A 20,738-nucleotide genomic window follows, 5' to 3' on the forward strand; every position below is an offset into this window, starting at 1 on the left:
AAAGCGTTTTCATACTAAGAGACGACTGTGATGCTACAAAACCAATTAAATGAAAAACAGTAAGGCAAAAAAAGGACTCGGGTTGTATTTTTGTCTTTTTTAACTGATGAGGTCACTAAAGTCCAGACCTTAGTAAAAATTTAAGATTAAATGTAATACACTACTTAATTTTACACCTACATGGAAAAGGTACACAATATGTGGGGCTGGCCCTAGGTGCTTTTTCCTTGTTTGGACCACAGGTAAATTTTCACTCTAGCTATGGCCGTAATAATATGTATTTACCTTGTAATGAAACCACATTGAATTGTTATTGATACAAACATTTATGTGTATTTATGTCAAGGTAAAGTGTTCTGTGTTAAATTTACTGATTGTTTTTGTTACAAAATGTGAAAGGTTATAAATATTCACTAATATTTTGCCATAGATAAAGAATACAAGAATATGTTGAAGAGGTTAGCACTTACTTCATTTTATTTTTATATAAAACACTGCTTTCAGATAAGGATCATGTCCAAGTTGAAATATAGCCTAGAGATTTCTATAAGTAATTTTCCAAGAGATTATTTATCTTGCCTTGGATTTGTAGAAGATAGTGATTGTTGGCATAGTTTATCTACATGTTGAATATTATACACACTAGAATCTTTGGTCTGGACTTAACCTTGTAAAATGCTGTATCTTGGAATAACTGGTATGGGTATCAACACTTTTACTAATAAAGCAGAGAACAACATTTTGACCTTCCTAGGTCATCTTTAGGTTAACTGTAGAATAATTTAATTGTTGTAAAAACAATTCCCAAGTGTTTGCTTTAAAATAACACCAAATAAAAGTATAAAAAAAAAAGCGTTAACCTGAAGATGACCTAGGAAGGTCGAAACATTGTTCTCTGCTTTATTAGTAAAACTGTTACTACCCATACCAGCCATTCTGAGATACATTTTTACTTCAAGTGGGTTTCTCGTAATCAAGAATTATTGTAATATAGTGCTATTCTAGTTATGAGACAATACTTAACATAAACATTTCATTCTACATCTTCATCTGTAGAGAATTTATAAAATTAACTTTGCCAGTAAAACATCAGTGCCTTTCTTTGTTTGTGTGATTAAAGATACTTGAGTGCTTTGCTGTTCATGTTTGATTTATTCTTTTCAAAATGCTCCTTGGATCTACTGCTTGCTTGTAGCTTACCTGTTGAAAGTCATTGCATCTGTGTACCACCTGTACAACCACAGAGAACACAGTTTTAACTATACTTGCATTATTTACCTGATGTCTCCTCTTCCTATGCATGTCCACCACAATGTACACAGAGGAGCTCTTTATAAACAACAGTGCTTGCTAAAATTGGTAATATAGTTTATCCAGTTTTAGTTCATTTTAAATCAACTCTCCAGATGCCAGCATATTCTGACCCTGGGCCAAGGTCTGGCTAATTTCACTTATGCTGCCCTCGTCCAGTTCTCCCGTCTTTCGTATTACTCTCAAATACCCCATTCTTCCTTAAAAGTATAAAAATAAAAGTAAAGGAAAAAAAAAACCATGAAAATTCAAACAATTTCTCATGTGAGGGGAAGAAAAGGAACTACAACTTTCCTGACCACCCCAGTTGGAGAGAGAATTCTTTAGATTTCTCTATCTCTAAACTGAATCCCTGCCACATTCGTTTAGTTTAAAATTGGTAAGCATCTTGGACACAATCATTGCAAATGCTGCAGTGATGTGGAATATGTAACAGACAGGATCTATGCAATACACCTACAGAAATTCAGTAAGAGGGACAGCATTTGCAACAAATTTACCAGAAATTATTGCAAACATCAACTGGGAGACTGCTGTTCTTTTTGTGTGGAATGTACAGAAGTGTGATGTTTTGGATGAATAATGAATGGTCACCTTATAATACTGTACATGTTTGCATAAGTTATGCAGTCCTTGAAACATTTCTGCACTTAAGAGGTAGAATAATTAAAATATGCTTATCAGAAATGAGAAAAAGACAAGTATAAAAAAAGATCTAAGGTTTCAAGAATGAGAAACTACAGGGTAAAACAGTAATATCAAAGAACTGAATTGTTACTTTAGCAATGAAAACATATTTCTGTGACTGCTAAAATGTATAAACGTTAAGGTATTGTGTAGGGTTACTAAACCTTCCTTGTTATAATAATTATAATGATTTTAAAAATGGAAATAACTTTTTCATAAAGTTAAAGAAGATTTGCTTTTACTTAGACCTATTGATTATGTATGTATGTATGCACACACAACACAGTCGTGGAAATTCATATTTCAGGTTAAAATGTTTTGATACAGTTTCATTTAGTGTTCTAACTACATGTCAATTATTATGTTGCAGAAAAATAACACAGATGATGGAATTTATACAATTTTCACTGGAAAGGATAAAATAGAAAATCTTGGACATGTTAACATGTGGAAAGGAAGTGGGTTAGTACGTCGCAAATTATTTCTAATTTTCAGAGATAATATATCATTTTTACATCAGAAAACTAATATTTTCATGTATCCTTTGAATTTCATAGGTACTATGTATATATGAAGCTGATTCATAAGTATCGTTAATTCCAAAAATTACATCTTTAAGGGTTGCATGTTTTTTCTGATGTTTTGTTCATTTACAGTTTTCTGTACAACAAAAACTTTTTCATAATATATTCAAAAATTATTTTGTGGTTTTTGTTATGTGAAGTCTTTGTTAAATAACTAAAGGTGTATTTAAAAAAAACACAGTTTATGGTGGAAATGATTTATTTGCAACATATTTATCATCATAAGTTTAGCACAGTTTTTTCTATAAAATATATATATATATATAGAAAAAAAATAAACCCTACAGATTTTATAAAGAAGTATGATAGACATGTAAGGTAAATACAGTGTATTTATTTAGGGATGTATTTATTTCATTTTCTGCACTACATTTTTAGATTAATAGTTCTCCTATATTAGGCTATAATTTAAGTTTTTTAACACTAAGGGCAGAGTTGGTTTCAACCTGCCTGTCATCACATCGAGGCTAAGCTATCAAAATATCACAATTAAATACAATTGACAGTGCAGTATATGAAAATATTGTGTATTTTATATTAATATTAATATAGTATTATAATAAATTTGTCAGTTATCCTGAGAATCTGTAGATTTTTTTGCATAACATGGTCAAGAAAGTAAGTTGATATCACTTTAGCTGCTTTTGCTCTCTTTGAGATCACTTGTTCTGTCCATAGGGTAAATATTCATAATAGTGAATGAATGTAGACAGAGGTGTTCTTTAACTGTACGTAAGGTGGTATTTTGATGTTAGTCTCCTCTGTGTTTGAATGAAAATAATTAGTCACGTGGATAGTGCTAGTCACTGTGAGTAAATTTAATGTTACCTGTGAAGCAAGGAAGATTAAATTAAAATAGTGCAGTGGATTATCTAGGTCCAACAAGTGCAAGTAATTAGATGCAATTGACCATGAACAAAAGTCTATCAGCCAAAGCAAATACATACATTGTGTTGGTGTTATATTTTAATAAATAGTGTATTCAATCTCTATTCCATTCGTGCAAACTCGGGAGTTTAGAGAAACTCGGTATTACTCTGTGATAGATACTTTGCCAGATCTTGTATTATTCAGTAGACCTGTCTCATTACTCTAGGAGTAATTGAGTTTTCACAGTGCAAGTCAACTGACTAAATTAATGTTACATGTCTTAAACATGAATTTACAGTTTTAATAAAAAATATAATAGTTTAAAAAATAGTTTAACTATAGTTTTAAATTTATATTGTTATAAATGCAATTTTTTTGTGTAATGTACAGGGGGTGCCCCTTCTTGGGGTGCTTATTAGTAATCAGCTTGCCCTAAATATAGACCAAAACTACAAATATTTGTCACTTAACACTAAACATTATATTATAAAAGTAGTGCCCAATGTATAGTGTTAGTGTTTCAATGTATACGGATGCATATGTGACCAATGAGTAGAAAATGACTCCAATAAGCAGAAATGTTGTGCACTACATTTACAAATAGAGAAGTACAAGATTTCTGGCAATATGAAATCTCTCATATCTCTGTATAGTACAAAATTACATTTATATTTCCATACATTCTTTTGTATAACTTGTATATATAATGAGATTTAGCACATTCTAAAATACATCATTAGAACAGTGGTTTCCAAACTGTGTGTTGCAACAAGGTACTAAGAGTTTTATCAAACAAAGAATAAATAAGAACATAAGAGTGTTCCACAAGTCAAGGTAATTGGGTTTAGGTGTCATTAGTGAAAAGAGTTTGGAACTTGCTTGTCACAAGTGATTTTGGATATAAAATGTAAATACCAATAATTCATGTATTCCGGTTAGTAAAATTGGTAATTTTAGCTATAAAGGTAAACTGGAAAACTTTAATTACCATTTGGTTATTTTGTATTATATTTGTTTGTGAATAATAATAAAAATGTTGTTTTTTATGATGCTGAACATATGAAGTACGAATGTTTTTGGCACACTAGACTGGCCTTAATCTTGCCAAATTTTAGCTGTATTTAATCTTGCCAAACTTTAGCTCTGTTGCATAATATTTCTAAAGAGTTGTAGAAATGAAATAAGTTAAACCTACATTTTCTTTACTGTATATTTTTAAACAGGGCAGCTGGTGCTTGGGATGGTACATGTGACATGATTAATGGATCAGGTTAGTACCAACAAGTATTTTACTCAAATTAAGGAAAATTGCAATAAAAATTAGTTATTTAATCTCCATATTTCTGTGATTCTCTCAAATAATATTAATACAACAAGGTGTAATGGTACAAGAATTATCTATTTAAAAAAAAAAAAAAAAAAGAGAGAGAGAGAGAAAGAACCTTATCTCCATAACCAAAGTCAAGTTAAATGTAATTGCTTTGTTAGATAACACTGATAACATGACCATTTGAAGACAAACATTTTTCTGTATTCTTCACTAATCAGCCAAGGTAGTTCAGCAATAACAAATACTACTCATTACAGCTTTTTTTTTTCTAAATTTTTAGAAAGGAGAAAATTAGTTTTTGATCATTTCAATCATTTTTAGTACATGAGCATCTAAAGCTATCTGATCAGTTAATGTATTTTTTGAAACCGTACAAGGCTGTGGTTGGTAATTTCTCTATATTTATATGCTCAGTTTTAACTCTTGAGATCAGGTACCATTCAAGGTTGGTCATTTTGGCCAACCCTGCAACCATGAAACTAAACCTTATAACTTTTAATAGAGTAAGTGTTTCTGCTATGAAACTGTCTTTTTCTGTACACCAATACTGTATACAGGCTTGGTTCATTTGATCAGTCTTGTAACCACTACAAAATATATGAAATAAATCAAAACTGCCTTTTCTTCTAGAATAATTCCACATTTTAACAGACAATTACACATTATTTTTTACAGCTAAAGTTAATTGGTTTTTATTTCTTTACAACTGCACATACTCTCTCTCTCTCAAGCTACAGCAATAGTTACATTTTACATGGAAAAGCTTTGTTTAAACAAAACAAATTAAGTTACCAGCATTTGTTTGTCAATTTACATAATCACACTCATGCTGAACACCAATACACAACTATTTATTGAATTTTTCTTATCTAACCCAATAAGTTTCTAATTTTTACATTCTAGTTCCTTTTGTAATAGTAGATAAAAAATATATACATAAAAGACAAGACATTTAGTGCCTATGTCTCTAATCTTGTCTCTTTTTCAGGCTTTTGCCTTCATAGTTGTAACTAAGTGATTTAAAAATTTGTGTCATGGCCTAATCCTAATTTTCAGTAACTATAGTTTGCTCTGAGAATTTTTAAAAAATTAAATATGCAACTTATAATACAAAATGTTGCTTTCTAACTAAGTTTGAAATTGGTTGAATAATTCAATTAGGTAGTCAAGCAGAGCTCCCATGCTGGCAAACAAAAGAAAATAATACTGAAACCTTCAAAACTAGTTATCCTAACATCTACTAGCCTTCAGTGATGTTGAGAAACCCACTTGTTGAGAAAATTTATATGCAAAAACGGCTCGTTTGGGTTAAGAAAATATTTTACATAGAAGAGCGAACAACGTTTCGACCTTCTTCGGTCATCATCAGGTTCACAAAGAAAGAGGTAACTGACCGGAAGCTGACCACATGTTTGAAAGGGGTTGTGTAACGGTGTGTCGAAATGTAGATGGTGGTATTAGATGTTTGAATATATAATTTTATTTATTTATTATATTAATATAGGTATAAAGGCGTTCCTTTATATTGGTTTATTTTGGGTTTAAGTTGTTGTATAAGTAAGGCTTCTTTAATTTTGCGTTTGTTTATGTTTGTTTCTTTATTTAGTATTTGAGTGTTATCTATGGTTATGTTGTGTTTATTTGACTTGCAGTGTTCGAAAACGTGTGAAGGTGACTTTTTATGTTCTTTGAATCTGGTTTCCATTTTTCTACTTGTTTCTCCAATATAGAAGTCGTGGCAGTTATCACATTGTATTTTATAAATAATGTTGGTGTGGTGTTTGTCAGTGTAGTTTTTACATAGTATAAAACCAGGCACAAAACTGAGGTCTATACTATGTAAAAACTACACTGACAAACACCACACCAACATTATTTATAAAATACAATGTGATAACTGCCACGACTTCTATATTGGAGAAACAAGTAGAAAAATGGAAACCAGATTCAAAGAACATAAAAAGTCACCTTCACACGTTTTCGAACACTGCAAGTCAAATAAACACAACATAACCATAGATAACACTCAAATACTAAATAAAGAAACAAACATAAACAAACGCAAAATTAAAGAAGCCTTACTTATACAACAACTTAAACCCAAAATAAACCAATATAAAGGAACGCCTTTATACCTATATTAATATAATAAATAAATAAAATTATATATTCAAACATCTAATACCACCATCTACATTTCGACACACCGTTACACAACCCCTTTCAAACATGTGGTCAGCTTCCGGTCAGTTACCTCTTTCTTTGTGAACCTGATGATGACCGAAGAAGGTCGAAACGTTGTTCGCTCTTCTATGTAAAATATTTTCTCAACCCAAACGAGCCGTTTTTGCATATAAATCTACTAGCCTTGTCTCATTTAGTAAATTAGAATTTTTTCTTTCCTTTTATTAGAAATAATCCAATAGTAAATGCCATAGTTTATCCATATATTATATCTCGTCACTTAACTCGCCCTTTCTCTCATTCAACAAATGGAGAGAGCTGCACAGGAAACCATGTTTAGTGAAGGTGGAGGACAAAAGTTTGGGAAACACTGCCATAGCAAATTAATGACATTTTTGAAAGACAGGATATACTAGGCAGAGCATGGCACATTTGTTTGACTTTCTTGTTCATATCTCTATAAATCAAAAACGTTTAAATACTATATCTTTATATTTTAGCTCTGGAGTAACTAACATATAAGTGTACAAAACTGAAAAACTTAGAATATAATATAAGGATGAAAAGAAAATTCAAAATGGGTAATTTAAAGCTAATACGTTTCACATGATACAAAGAAGCGAAGGTGAAGAACTTATTTAGATATCTGCATTTGAAATTAAAACTTATATCAAAATTCGAATTACAAATTATGTTTTTGCCAAATTTATTGATATACATTAGTAATAAACTCATTGAATTAAATTTGAAACATAAGTCTCTAAAAGGGTTGTGAGGTGCACACTTTAAGCCACCCATGTTTAGAGGGTTAAGCTATTTCTTTAGTAAAAGAGTAATTGCCTGTGTACCATAACAGATGCAGTATGACTGCAGTACTATTGTTGATGTTCTTGAATGACACTGACAGTACCAGCCACATACTTATTGTCCCAACTGGTGGTGTATCATAGGTGTTCAAACCATGGAGCATTAACTTGAAACTTGCCACAAACTAACATCTCCATGTGTACAATATTTTATGTAAGTTTCAATTTGTTCTTTCAGAGATGACCATTGGAATCAGGTTATGCCATTTTTCCCTCTATTTTCTGTATTATAGCTCAATTATGGAACATATTACCATTAAATTGGTGGGTATAACATAAGTTTTTGTTTTGTTTGTGATAGATAACATGTTGAAAATTAGTTAGAAAATCATATTTGTCACATTTTATTATTTTGTCATATTGTGAGCCATTTTGGGGCATTACTGGTATCCATGTTTTTTTCACTGACCTGTAAGCAAAGGTATTAATTACTTGAATTCTAAGCCTAAACACGTTTTCCTCTCACTGATGTGGTATAATTAAGTTACTTTTCATTAAATATATGGGTAATGTTGTAATACATAGGCATTCCATATGCATCTTATCCATGTGGCTGATATAAAAGTTTCAAAAATTTCACTACATATTGTGTATGTAATCTTAGTATAAAATGGTGGTTATCACCCTAGTTACTTGTGGAACTAGGTCATTCAGAAAGGGTATTACATGCACTTTCTTTTAGGAAAGATTGTTGTAACTTACTAGGATTTTGCTGTATAAAAATTAACAGTGATTTTTTTTTATTCGAAAGTTGTGTGATACACCATAAATGGAATAATACCCCTTATTTTGAAGCAAGAATTACCATTTATCATGCAGGTAGCATCTTCACCTTTAGAAGAATAATTGTGAATTTTTAGTATTTTATGCTATATTTTCTGAGTTTAGAACATGATGATGCTAGTTTCTGAGAAATTTTAGCAAAAGTAGGATTTTGAAAGCCATTCAGAAAAATTGCCACAAAAGCTGCAATGGTTTTAAGCTGTATATTGTTGTTTTTCAAAATGAAAGATAGATTCACTGTGTTGGCATAATTTAGTCTCATTAGGAATCTGAGAATTCAAAATTTTGGCTCTGTAAAACATTTCCTTGCAAATCTCCTGTTATTCTGCAGCTTTTATCCAAGTACTCTTAAGGGATATCAATGAATCTTGGTATACCACAATATGCTTCTTTTGATTCAAATGTTTTAAGTGGTGTTTGAAGATTTTTTAAACAACATTATAATTGTAAAGGTTATTTATATTTTTACTCATAAAATCTTTTTTCTGCAGGTCTTAGTACAATATTGTTTTTTTTTATAAGTATGATTACATGAGATTGTAACAGAAGTCTGGCTTTTATCTTTTTTTTTATTTACCAGTTAATTTCAATAGCAACAACAACTAATATCAGTAACATTTGAATTTTCCTCTTAAAATATAACATTTGTAGTATTTAAATTGTTTTTGTTTTTTTATTATTACTTAAAAGTCTTGTATTCTATTCTACTGCAAACATACATATGTAAAAATATTTTATTTTTATTCATAGCTGGGGACATGTGGCCACCATTCCGGGAATCAAAGGACGACAAGTTGACAGTTTACGTTTCTGACATTTGTAGGTAAGGGGTTTGTAAATTTAAGCAAAGATAGTAACTCTGATTGTTTCAACAATTTTTTTACTCCAAAATTTTTTTTTCTAGTTAATATATTATCATTTTCAAATATTTACTTAATGTTATACTTACAGAAAATTTTTTTAAAAATCTTCATACTTACAACTATAGTCCTCTCCAAGGTCTGTTCTATAAACAGTTTATTTCTATGATGATTTTTCCATTCCCAAAAGAAACGTTCCATGCCAGTATTTTGTTTCTCGTGCAGTTTCTCTTCTCTGTCTCTGAATGTTTTAATACAACCTTTCAGATGCCACCCTTCAAATTATAAAACATCCAAGCTCAAAGGAAAACATGAAAACATTTTTATTATCAACAAAGTGATATTGAATGTGTATAAATCTTTAAACGGACAGTAGTAAATCTGTGGACTTCATTGCTAAAATCCAAGGTTAAGTTTCTAGTCAGTTCTAATTCAACTATCTTTAGAGGTGATCTTTGGGTCCTGTTTTACCGGTATAAGAATATGGAAATGTTTATATGTACACTTCATAACGTTTTGAGCAAGAAGTAACCAACAGTGCTAAGTTTCATTTTATTATTTCTGTATAGTAAATTGTTTTTTTTATCTCATGCTTTCCACAGATCTGTTTCTCTCTCCTTTCTTAAAGAAACAGAAATTAAGGGTATAACAGCTTTCCATTATTGGGCTGATAACACTGTTCTGGATAACGGCAAGCTTGACCTTAACAACAAATGCTTCTGTTCTTCCAATGGAACCCAGTGTCTTCCTGCAGGTGGACTTAATGCATCAACGTGTTCAGAAGGTAGTCTTTGCAACTAGTTTACTTGCATAAAGTATCTGTTTATATACTTATTTTTTTCACTGTGTTTCAAATGGAGAAAACATTTCTCGGATAACACTAGATTTATGCTCTCTTTACAGTTTTTGCTTAGTATAAAACTACTTTTCAAATGCCCAAGACTTATGTGACTTACAAGTCCCTCAATTTGGACATCATTATAAGAATTTCTATAAAATATTAATGATAATTCTTTCACTTCAAAAATCATGCCACCGTGAACAAAATCTCTCTTAATCTGTTATTTGGGATGAGTGGAAGTAAAAGTTTTTATGTTGCAAAATCTGCTGAATTATTGTCTGAATCAGGCATGTGAAAATTAAATTTATTGTTTTATTGAGTTTTATAATTTTTTTTTAATATTCCTAGTTTTTTTTGCAAACATTTCAGTAAAAATATTAAATCTGCATAAATGCTGTCTTCATACAAGTGTTTTACAAATCCTAGCTACAGCATAGTTACAATTCAACCAGTCATTGATGGCATAACAGAGAAGTGTTACGTGAGCAGTGATTGGTGGGCAAATTCATACTACAACATAATTGCAATCAGCCAATCACTGCTGGAATAACAGGAAGTTTTCTAATACATCACTCTTTTTGCATGCAACATGCTTGCCATGTTTCTTGTAAATATACATAGTGAGTTTAAAATTAAAGTCAACATTCCTTCTTCAGTATGTAGCCCATCTGATGGATCAACCAAATGCTTATTCAGTTAATAAAAAGACATTCCTCTGTTATAGCAAGAAATTGTGTGATGTTTTTTGTTGTTTTTTTCAACAAAGAAAGATTAATATAAGAAACATTTGTGTTTATTTTGGTCATTGCATTTATAAAAACTAGTGAACTTTTATGACATAACCTCAGTATTGTCATCAAATGTATTATTATTCCTGTGTATCTCTTAAATGTCTTTCATTCTCTCTCTCTCTGGATACCATGTCCATCTAAGGCATTGGTGAGCATGGTACTCCACTGATTCCTGTCTCTCATTGCACTTGTTTCCATAGTGATAGTTCCTAGTTCCTTATCAACTGTTGAGAGAAGCATCTGTCTTCATCTTTCTTTCTTTCCTGGAATTTTTCCTCCTGTAGTAGTGTTCTTATTCTCTCCTTTTCTCATTCTGTTGCTCTTCTTTATAGATGGCAAAATGCAGTAATAATAAGATCAGTATAGATATATTTGTGAATTTTTGAATTGCTTAAGAAAAAAGTGAAATCATTAGTCTGTTGACCTAGTTGTAGATGTGAATTCATTTCTGGTTTTTCAGCTTAGTGTTTTTCCAACTAGGGATTTCACTTTCTTCTTAAGCAATTCAAATTAATTTAGTTAATTAGCATTAAACCTTGAAAAGAAATTTTTAAACAAACAAAAACATTTTCAGCTTTGCCAAGAAAAAGTTTTAAATCCTTGATGACAATAACTTTATTTATTCTTAATTAGACTGATACTAATTTTTGTACCAACCAATGTGATTTTTGTACAGTCTGTACAATATTCATTGAAGTATAATTTGTAATCAGCATTTTCTATTACTATTGTAACATGCCACATATAATACTTCATTTAACTTTCAAACACAAAATGTATATGAGTCACTAGAACATAATGTCACAAAACTACTATAATTTATGTCTTTCAAAATAAGCTATCAGTAGTGTAGCATACTTTCATTAGCTGATCAGAGTGAAACAACCAGTGACAAATAATTTAAGGCCAGTTGTTTATTTATGTCTGCTGAAAATAAATAACAGTGTAATAAGCTTTAGGTAGAAAAAATCTGTTATTTTTGTTAGTTATAAACATGTACAACAGCATATGCAAAATATATACATGATTGTTTCTAAGAGGCAGGACAGATGGGAGGGGCTTCTCTAATGAGTTTGATAGATTTGTTATGCTTGACCAAGCTGAGAAGGTAAAGGGCTCAAATTTTGTTTTTCCTCATAATTATGCATACCTTGTGTTAACAAATAACTGTATCATAACATTTTCATGGTGACTTATCTCGGATATCAAGCTACACAGTTGAAACCATTTGATAGGTTTTCATTTGTAACAAGCTATTCTTAAGAAGGATTGTAATACATGTGTTATGTTTTCCTAGGAACATGAAATCTACAATATTGCATTAAACAAACTGCTGGTGATTATATATTAATGTTCACAATAATTATTTTCCTTTGTTAACTTTAAATACAGTTACAACTGAGCTGACTGAATCTCATGAGATATTGTTCGGTTTATGGCAAAAAATATGACTAACAGCAAGGGTATCCATCTAATGAAGCAATAGATTTTAATTTTTCTAAGTAATAACAGTATATCAAATTAGCTATGTTCATCATTGGATTAATTTTTAGTTTGATTTTTGTGAATAACTTGCTTTGACCAAATGTTAATATTGTTTTAATTATAGTTAACTTTAGATAATTGCTATATGTTTCAATTATTATTAACAATGTCGACATTTTGACATGCTCAGTTTTGATACAACCATGAAATCAATTTCTAAAGTAACATTATTTTCCTCAAGGTGTGCCAGTGGTCATTTCTTATCCACATTTCTTATATGCCGACTCCTCCTATAGACAACTTGTAGATGGAATGAAACCAGATCCAGAAGCTCACCAGTTTTTCATTGATCTTGAACCAGTAAATAGAGTTCCCATATTTAAAAGTAGTATTCTGTAATTGCCATTTATATAGGAATGTTGAATCAGAATTAAAAAAATTAATTATAGCAAAGAAATCCATCTGTTAGCTCTAACTGTCAGCTTGGTCTCAGGGACTTGCCTCGTAACCATTTTGTGCTTGTTATCTGTTAACTCTCTAAATGTCAGCTTGGTCTCAGGGACTTGCCTCATAACCATTTTGTGCTTGTTATCTGTTAACTCTCTAACTGTCAGCTTGGTCTCAGGGACTTACCTCATAACCATTTTGTGCTTGTTATCTGTTAACTCTCTAACTGTCAGCTTGGTCTCAGGGACTTACCTCATAACCATTTTGTGCTTGCCATCTGTTAACTCTCTAAATGTCAGCTTGATCTCAGGGACTTGCCTCATAACCATTTTGTGCTTGTTATCTGTTAACTCTCTAACTGTCAGCTTGGTCTCAGGGACTTACCTCATAACCATTTTGTGCTTGTTATCTGTTAACTCTCTTAACTGTCAGATTGGTCTCAGGGACGTACCTCATAACTATTTTGTGCTTGTTATAATTTTTCTACTATAACTTCTAATGCAGTATTTTGCAGACTGTCAGTAAATATTACAAGATTTTGATATGCAAAATATTAGAAATTTTGTCATTAAGGTTTTAAGATTTTTTAAGTAATGATTTGTTCATGAATTTGTTTTTAATGTTAACTATCCAACATAAAAAGTTATTTTAATTTTAAGATTATAATTCTTTTATGCACAAGAAAATTGTTAATTTTCATATTCAAAATCACAGTACATTCGAGAAACCTGCAAACAGTTATCATTCGTTTTTTTAGAAAACACTTTATATTATATCTGTTATTATTGCTATTATATCTGTTTGACTGACCTTGTAACCACCATAAAAGAATTAAGAACTAGATATAAATTGAGCTATTTTCATTCTAAAATAACTACATATTACAACACAAAACCACGAATGTTTAGCTTAAATAGCTTTATCTCATGATATTACACATTTATATATTTTTATTTTTTAGCGATGTATGACTAACATTACAGAAGTTACAATGATGAACGCACATGTATTCACGTTGCTTTGTCCAATAGTATAAAAAGAAACCTTTACAAAGTGACATATCTTGTTTATAATGTACAATCAAATTTTGTTTATAATGAATTACCTATAAGTTACTATCCACAAATAAGTTCTTAATGATGTCTACTACTTATGATTGCAAAGTCGTTTGTACGTGTTTGCCATAGCTGGCATGCTGCATACTTTGCATGCTAAGCCTAAGCTGGATTTTACACATGGAAGATATCAAACAAAATAACTTTTAAAAGAACAAAAAATTATAAATTACTGATATCACATAATTTCACTGTAATTTAACAGGCTTATTAAAAGGTATTTGGGTCCAAAATAGTGTGGTACTTTGAACAACATTTTCACCTACGCCTTTCTTCTGAGATTGAAGACAAATGAAATAATGTTGGGAAATTCCTACTTTCAATAGGCTGAGAAAACCACATGGGAAAAATTCTGATTGGTTATAAATGTGTGACAGTGCAAAGTGGGTGTATATAATTAACCATTTTCTAAAATGGAAGAGGTGGGAAGAACCACTGATTTTAATTCACTTAATATAGTGATATTTTAACAAATAGAAAAGCTAGAATATTCTTATTTTAGATGCTAGCTTGTCAGTATTGGTAATTTGAGTTCCTAATTCATAAAGAAATTAGAGACTTTTGATGTTGCAAACATCTAATTTAAACCAATATTTAGAATTATATTTTAATATTTATTTTTAAATTAAGAAATTAACTAATGTATAAAACTAAAATTGAAATTATAATCTAATTTACAATTTGATACCAAACTTACAAACATAAATTCATAAAATATTAGTTGAATAAAATTCTGAATGTAAGTTTCCAAACATCAGGACATACCCATTGACCTCTGACAGTAGGAAAAAACTGTAGCAATAGGGTTAAAGGAAGTTGGTCTTTTAAAACACACACAGACACACATAAAATAACATACCGGAATACCAATCAGAAGTAAATGTCAAGAAGAAAACTATTCAGATAGCTGATTGGCATTAGATATGAAATTATCTCTTTAACAGTATCTTAGCCTAATCCAGTAACATGCGTGATGTACGTCATAGCAACATATTTCTGGTTTGCTTTCATTTGTGCAATTATAAATACTGTGTAGTTACAGTATGAAGAATGAATATTTGCTAAGTTTAATAATTACTCATGAAAGACCAAGTAATACTAAATACCATTGACTTGTTTTGGTTTTTAACTTGAGGAACAAGACAAAAGTTATCTAATTAAACTAGTTACAAAAAGTTATCTAATTAAACTGGTTACAAAAAGTTATCTAGTTAAACTAGTTACAAGTTTCCAACACTTAATTTTCTTCTGCTACTAATACAGAAATTTAGTATTTCATTAAAATATCAAAATTCATATAAAGTATTTACTTAGTTTTGTCCTTTCCACTGTCAGAAAAGCTACAAATCGACAGATTTGCATTGTTATAACCCAGTGTTTGATTCCCAGCAGTGGACACAGCAGATAGCCCAGTGTGTCTTTGCTATAAAAAACAAGCAAATAAACTTAGAGTTGTACTAAATTTAATTTTACCAGCTCTAAATTATAACTTTCAGTTTTCCACATGTTGAAGAGATTCGCTGATTTTTTGTGGCATCTAATAAGTAATGAGTTTAGTTACTCGTATTATTTACATTTTCCTTTAGATTTAATAATAAAGACTTATGTTCCAAAATTTATAATAATAAAACATTACTACTTCATTAAAACATACCCATAAATATAAGTAAACAACTAGAAAGATCAGCTTTGACATTTACTATTCCAAGAATTGCTAATACCACTCAATTTGAGAAGAGGGAAATGCTCTAAGGTACATGTATCTCTTCAGTGCACCAACAAGTGGTAGCAGATGGCTCATTAGGTCTATGTGCTCTAACATTGTTGGACCATTATCAGTACAAGTCAACAGCTTTGTAGGATTTTTTTGCGGGTCAAGTTACAATAATAATGGCATAATTAATCTCTAGCCATGCACATCATCTTGCCACCAGAACTCTAGACAACAAATTCTGGTATAATTTACAAAAGTAAACACACACAAGAATTAAAGAACAACTCTTACATAGCAACACTACACTCCTGTAACTATGTTTAGCCTTATTTATAGTATCATTAACTTATAATCAAAGCAGGCTACCTACTTATATCAGTATTTATATTGAGGCCTTCTCCAGGCTTCAGTATAGAACCTAAAATGTTGTAATGCTCCCGAAGCAGGTAGGAACAATCCTTTACAGCTGAAACTCAACATTACATCTGTGTTAAAATATAGTTCTAGTTCTCTTTGAAACCATTGAAAGAATATTTAAACAAATCTATTTTAAGAAGGTTGTTTGTTTTTTGTTTAATTATTTATTTTCTTTGAACGTTTTATCACCAAACTGAAAACTTTATTATTAAAAACACTATTTTAAAATGGTTATTAGTACTGAAGGAGTAAAAGTAGTTTTTCATTTGTAAAGTTTTTTCTACACAAGTTGTTTATTCATAAATATTTTCAGAAAATGGGAGTGCCAGTAAATGTTGAAGCAAGAATGCAGATTAATATTATTTTTGAAAAGATAGAAGGCATGGAGTAAGTATATTTCTTACTACCCCTTTTTTTTTAATGTACTTAAAAATTAGATCACTATAATAGTAAGTTACATTAAACATGAAATGTTAGTGCCTGTAATCATTACTTTACACTATGTTTACGTTGACAGTGTCATAGGGGTGGCTACTTGTAAAATTGACGGATAAGAAGACGTATAAATTAGTTGAATAACTTATATTTAAATACACCTACAACATTTCTACACAGTATGTTTGATTTTTTACGACATAATTTTGACAGGACCATTACAACTTGGGTGTATTATTTACCCACTGATACGTTTAGGCTTTTAGAGAACAACTCAAGTCAATATTCTGCATAGAGTCATGTGGGAAATGGGCAAAATTAATCATAAAACAGCTTTGCAGCATAATGTGAATAATATATAACCACATCACGGGTTCCCATAAGTAATATATAACCACATCACAGGTTCCCATAAGTAATATATAACCACATCACGGGTTCCCATGAGTAATATATAACCACATCACGGGTTCCCATGAGTAGTATGTGACCACGTCGCGAGTTCCCATGAGTAACATGTGACCACGTCGCGGGTTCCCATGAGTAACATGTGACCACGTCGCGGGATACGTAAAACCTCATTGCAGGTCCTTGTAAATAATATATATAAAATCACTTTATGAGTCCTGTCTGCTCACATATCTTGAAATCACAAAAAAATAGTGTTACTGGTACAATTTCAACAAAAATCATGTTGATTTGTATAGACACAATAAGAACATTGGTTGTTGTACCTATTGAAAGTGACCCATGCAACATTCTCACAGATAAAAAGGTTATGATTACACTTGCTGCAACATTTTGTTATAACAATAGACAGTAGAAGCTCATTTGGTTGTTTATCTAAGCGTATAGTTTATTGCATCATTTGTACGTGCTATGGGCAGTTGTATGTAAGCAAAACTAGGTACATAATGGTGGAACTAGGGGGGCAGGAATCTCTCGGAAGTATTGTAAAAAATGATCCTGACAAAGAATTATTCCACAGTTTTCAACAGATATGACTGCACTGTACACTGCTTTCAAATACTGTTGCTGTATCATGTTATCTTAAATTAATTAAAGCATCAAAACAGTTGGTTGAACATGGAATTATGTGTAGATTTGACCTCTCATCCAGTGGCTTGAATGAAAGATTTCATTCACATACTTTCAAATGACAAAGGTTAATAACCTTTTGTACACAGTCTTTTTTTAAATAAAAATGATGTCTGTCATTACTATACAGTTATTTATATTTTAAGGTTCTTTGTGCAAATACAGTGTTTGAGCTATAAAAGGAATCACTTGTGATTACTTTTATTGTAATTTAAAGCATTATCTTATAAATATTGTAAATGTAAATGCAGTATAGAAGCATTTTAGTAATTTAAAACCTTAGTCTTCCCACATACTCATTTGTAACCCCACAGTCTTCCCACGTACATGTTTGTAACCCCACAGTCTTCCTAAGTGCATGTTTGTTAACCCCACAGACAGTGACCATGGAGCTTCTGAAACAAATTTCAATACATTATCTTGCAGTTCTCTGATGTATGTGTTCATCATCCTACAAACAGTGACCATCACATATCAGATACTCTTAACTCCAACAAAAATGTAATTAAACTGATGTATCATTGTACATTAATTGAGGAACATCTCTTTTTGGCTTTTATAGTAAAGGTAACACTTAAAGTGTTAGACGTTGGATAAGGTATGCAACAGTTTTCATAATTCAAAGTGTTACAATCTTTATCTAATCAAAAGACGTCAGGGAAATCTTCAACATTTAGGAGGTTGAAAAAGGTTTTTTCTTTCATGTTTGTACACTATAATTTTGTATATATTAATATGTGTATATACATCTCTGTGTATAGATTTTTTTTATAAAAAAAAAGCAATAAAGAATAACAAATTAATGTATTTAAATTTCTCCAACAGGTTTTTCCAAAACATTACATCGAGACGCTACATTCCTATTTTTTGGTTTAGTCAGGTAAAATTTTAATATAAAAAGATAACTTCAGTGTATCAGGATTTACAATAATACTGTTTACCATCTTATTTTAAGCATAGATCCTTTATGTAAACCATTAATATTTAGCATACTGTTCACTCTCTTGAATCATGTAAAGATACTTAGAGCATACTGCTGAAAATAGCATGTTGTACTTTATTAACAGTTACACATACTTAGGGTTACATTAGTTGTAATTATTTTGATGAACGGTAAAATGTTTTTAGTAAAGTAGTATAAAACCTGTTAAAAGTTTATTAGTAGGAATATGGTATATTCCCTATGAACTAAAGTAACTTTAGAAAAAAAGAATATATCCACATAAAACCAGGAGGTTCAACAAGATATTTATTATAAAGCAATTCCAAATTTGCTGACTTTGAACAAGTTTGGGAAAGAAAGAGACTGTATGAAAATGTACATAAATGCAATGAAACAATCTGTAATTAGTCAGAATCAAATTATTTTGAACACATGAGAAAGAACAGCACCTTTACTATGTAGTTCTAAGTTACATTAATAACTAAGAAATATCTTATACACACTTACCAAATAGCTTGAGAGAGAGAGAAAGGTCTAACTAAGAGACTGTAGTATTACATGCTTAATATCTGTAACAGTGTATCCTGAGGACGTATGTCACTGTTGGTCAATTCAGTTCCAAGATAAACACGGTTATAGCTTCAAGATATCACCTGATATAATTCAAGATATAATTTTACCTACCATCGTCAAAATTATTACACAGCATGCAACATTACAGCAATATCCACCATGGGTAGAACAGCTGTTACCTCCAGAGAATGATAAAGGCACACAGAACAAAACCTGCATAATGACATGCTTTACCACATGTTATATGAAAACTATGTATACTCAGAAATGACTGATAAATCTAGAATAATGCTATATTAATATAAGAATGTAAAATCACACTGAATGATAATTAGGGTTATTTTCAGTGTTCTGTTTGCTATTCAGAAATTTGAAGATGGTTCTACGTTCTAAACATTCAAAGGTTGGTCAGGCAGCATTCAAGAGTTTTCTTTTTGTAATAATGGAAACTGTTTAACAACATCTGAGTAGTAATTGAACATTAGAAGACACTCTTTTGGAAAATTTAGTCATTTAATTCGTGCTCTAGTTTTTAACTAAACTATTCCTTTAAAATATGTGTTTTGCTGTAATTGTGGTGTTTCAAAATGATCATATTTAAAAGTGTTTCTGCTATTACAGGTAGCTACAGTTGATGATGAATCTGCTAAAAGGCTTCAACTTGTTACTAGTGATCTTCCAAATTATGTTACTGTTGGATCTTTTATTTTGGTCATACTGGGAGGAATAATAGTGACTTTTACATTCTTCTTTGCTATAAGAATTGCAAGAAAAAGGGTAAGTTTTATTCTCTGGTTATACGTGTTTTTTATTGTTTTTCAGTTAACAACATTTTTTGCTATAATCAAATTTTTTTCACATTAGTAACAACAACAACAACAATAATAACAAAATAAAATGGATAAATCTGAACAAATAAGAACTGTTGGTAGAATGTAATATTTTCTATATGTGAATGAGTTCGACTTCGGTATTCATTTTATCACTAATTATAGTAATTAATAAATTGAATAATTCCAGGTAATTCAGTAATTTATAACTGACTAACTTAGTAAGTACTTGACAATTAGGGAGACCACCAGTACTCTAATAATGTACAGCATGTACCAGGTGTGTAAAACAAACACCAATACTTTAATAAATTAATGTACCAGGTTTGTCAAACAAACACCAATACTGTAATAAATTAATATTGTACTAGGTGAGTCAAACAAACACCAATACTGTAATAAATTAATAATGTACTAGGTGGGTCAAACAAACACCAATATTGTAATAAATTAATAATGTACCAGGTGAGTCAAACAAACACCAATACTGTAATAAATTAATAATGTACTAGGTGGGTCAAACAAACACCAATACTGTAATAAGTTAATAATGTACCAGATGAGTCAAACAAAC

At 30.6% G+C, this 20,738-nt stretch overlaps 1 pseudogene across 1 annotated transcript in view; it reads left to right on the plus strand.

Annotated features, from left to right (window-relative positions):
• Window positions 1–20,738, plus strand: part of LOC143244364 (protein croquemort-like) — a 53,581-nt pseudogene that overhangs the window by 25,094 nt on the left and 7,749 nt on the right. Inside the window, exons 5-12 of the transcript XR_013025041.1 lie at window positions 2,369–2,460; window positions 4,676–4,722; window positions 9,366–9,438; window positions 10,078–10,259; window positions 12,834–12,952; window positions 16,599–16,672; window positions 18,644–18,698; window positions 19,956–20,111. The product of XR_013025041.1 is annotated as a protein croquemort-like (transcript). The remainder of the gene's footprint in view (window positions 1–2,368; window positions 2,461–4,675; window positions 4,723–9,365; window positions 9,439–10,077; window positions 10,260–12,833; window positions 12,953–16,598; window positions 16,673–18,643; window positions 18,699–19,955; window positions 20,112–20,738) is intronic.

This window comes from Tachypleus tridentatus, chromosome 2, assembly GCF_004210375.1.
Source record: "Tachypleus tridentatus isolate NWPU-2018 chromosome 2, ASM421037v1, whole genome shotgun sequence".
NCBI classification, from domain to species: domain Eukaryota; kingdom Metazoa; phylum Arthropoda; class Merostomata; order Xiphosura; family Limulidae; genus Tachypleus; species Tachypleus tridentatus.